Genomic DNA, 3,434 nt, shown 5'->3' on the forward strand with positions numbered 1-3,434 from the left:
ATATTAAATAGTTTAAACTATAAAAATTAAATAAATAAAATAAAATAAAGTTAAGCTCTTACTAATAACTATAATTTTATGTCTTAATAATAAACGTTTATCCTGCAAGTTGAATATGTATAAAGAATTGAATAGGAATTTGATTCTTGACCATGCATATGAAACAATCCTGCTCAAGTTAGGTATGATCGTCTTAGTTGACAAAATAATGGTTTGAGTTTTAACATCACTGTATATTCAAGTCCTCTAGTTAAGTTAAGCACAAACCTCATTGATTAAGCTACGTGTTCGTTTGTTAACTTAGGGACTTAATTATTTTAGAAATTATTGTATATATTAAGTAGATACATTTTTTATAATTTTTTAATCTTTAATTGATAATACATCTTACCTCTTACAAATATAACAAATTAAACGAGTGCGAGCAAATAATTGGAACCAAAGATTGCATGGCAGGGAAAAGTACAACTCAAGTAGATGAAAAGAGCTGTAAAAGAGGGGAAGAAATTGAAAGGAAAAAAATATAATAAAAAAATATTAGAGGATGGTAGACTATTACTCTTGTTTAGTGATTCTTTCTGTGTCACTGAATCCTTAAAATATTGAGGGGATAGTTACGTATTTGTCAAAACCTTAGCAAATTGTGTGGGTTTTGTGGGCTATGTTGTGTGTCTTTTGAAAGCTCCATTTCCTTCAATAATTCCAACCACCTGGGCTGGCTGTGATTGTGACAATTTGTTTTATTTTTTTCTTTTTCATTATTTTTTATTTTTTTAATCATTATTGTTGTTAATAAAGTACGTTATTAATCATGCTAAGTATAAGTGCAACATATTCATTTGTTGCATGCTAGCTTTAATTAGTACTACTATACTTTTTAGCAGCCTAGCTACTTGACTGTTAAAATATTAATTAATTGTTTAAATAATTATTGAATGTGAACTTGATAAAATAATTTTGTATTGTGCAATTGATGTCACTCATANNNNTACACCTTATAATATATAATATGGTTATAATTGGAGTGTGTGTTGAGGCTCCATTATGTGATTTGTTGTAGAAAGAAAGTTAAGAGGGAAAAGGGGGTTTGGCACTTTGTCCTAAGTAGGTGAAGTTTGGTTGACTAAGAAAGCAACAACATGTGATGTGGAAAGCAATTATAGTATAGTCACAGAAAATGCCATAATACAACAATATTTTACTTTTACTTTGGCTTTCAGCATCTCGGAACTTCTTGGATTTCAAAGATCACACCTAATGCATTTGATTCTGTGGATCATTTTTGTTTTCACTTTCTTCTTCAGAGTTCCGCCTAATTAAGAAACCTCCCCCCTCCTCCTCTTAATTAAGGGATTGGATTGTTTAACATATTGTAAAAGATAAAAAATAGTAATTTGTTTATTTATTTTTATAAATTGATTTATATTTAATATTTTAAAAGATAAATGACTAACTTGTAAAATTTAGTTTATTAAGAATTAGTTTCTTTGATACAAATTGTAGTAGACCAACCTAAAATCCCATTCATTGTTCTTTTTTATTTAAAGTTTTAGAAGTTAAAATTGCTCAACCAACATTCTAGCCAATATTCAATATAAGAAAAAAAAGGGTAAAGTACTAAATTGGTCTTTAGGTTTGGGCGTAATTTTGTTTTGGTCTTTAAGGTTTAAAGTGTTCTATTTGAATTCAAAAAAGTTTCATTTAGCATTAATTTAGTCCCACAGTGAGGTCAAAATTAAATAATTAACAAAATGTCCTACATAACAACAGTACAAGAACAAAATCGATAATCTGGAGAACAAGTACAAGCTCCAGAGGCATAAAATCAACCATTGATACATCAATACATTTATTTATTATTTTTTTATAATATAAATAAAATATTTTCTATAAAACTAAAGAAAATGATAAATAAATGTATTGATGCATCAATGGTTGATTTTGTACCTCTGGAGTTGTACTTGTTCTCCAAATTATCGATTTTGTTTTTGAACTGTTGTTATGTAGGACATTTTGTTAATTATTTAATTTTGACCTCACTGTGGGACTAAATTAATACTAAATGAAACTTTTTTGGATTCAAATAGAACACTTTAAACCTTAAGGACCAAAACAGAATTATGCCCAAACCTAGGGACCAATTTAATACTTTACCCTAAGAAAAAATTTTCGAAACCTTTAAAAATAAAAACATGTGAAACTCGATTAGAAGAAACATCTAAAATTTAAATTCAACAAAAAAAAAAAAACTCATCTTTAGTGAACTTTATATTGGTTTGTTTAATAACTTGTTGTATTGTTAGTTGAAATTAGTTCCTATAGTATTGATTTTTTAGCATTATTCTTTTTTTAATCAGCGATATCGATTTCGAGAATTTTAGTATTAAATAATAGTGTTATAAGAGGTATGTCTTTAATGAAAATTTTTAATACTTCAACAAAACTGTTCTATTATTATACCATTCATGTCTATTTTAACCTCTGGAAGAGTTGATTTTTGACCTGGTATTTAAACTCTTTACAATGAACAAAAGTTTAGAATTTGATATCATTAATGTTATGTTCTTCTAAATAAAAATATAATTTCACTAAAAAATATGAGTCTTGATATTATTTACGCTTCAAATTTAAAACCACTCTTACCCCAAAAAAAAAGGTTGTGGGTCGTCTTAACTATAAGCATTTAAAAGCGATAATTTAATTTCATTAATTATATTTAGTACACAAATACTTGTAATAATTTCAAGAAAAAAGAAGAAATAATCTGTTTCATAGGAAATTAAATCACTGAATAAGTATGGCACAAATTTTTTTTTTTTTTTGGGTCAAAAGTATGGCACAGTTAAAAAACGAACAAAATCTTTAAAACGATGTTAAATGCTTACAATTTTTGAACTCAAACGCGACCAAAATCCAAATGCAGTAGGTATCATGCAAGTATAGGACAATGTAAAGAACAATTATAGAGAAACCAAAACAAAAAACAAAATAAAGTTGCACTTTTATTTGTTTTTGCACTGTAAATAGTAGTTTTCAACAGCATCAACATAAATAGAATATAGATTAATATAACTACTTGACGTAGAGAGCACTTTCAACCGTGCTCATTGCTTGCCAAGCCAAACTAAAAGTGACACTTTACAATTTTATATAAATACAATATAAATTTAGGATCTTATTAATATATATTGTTAATATAAAAATAATAATATATTATAAAATTTCTTTTATATATAGTGTCCATAAGTAAAGTGCATTGATGTTATTCACTACTTATTTTGAAAAAAGTCTATATAGTTTGTTTTTTTTTTGTTGATAAAAAAGTCTATATAGTTATTTATTAGAGATAGGAAAACGGGCCAATTTATAAATTAATTTATTATTTGTCAAAAAAAAGGTGGAATAGACCAAGATTTTAAGTTGTTAAATTAAAA

Source organism: Arachis ipaensis, chromosome B02 (assembly GCF_000816755.2).
Source record: "Arachis ipaensis cultivar K30076 chromosome B02, Araip1.1, whole genome shotgun sequence".
NCBI lineage: Eukaryota > Viridiplantae > Streptophyta > Magnoliopsida > Fabales > Fabaceae > Arachis > Arachis ipaensis.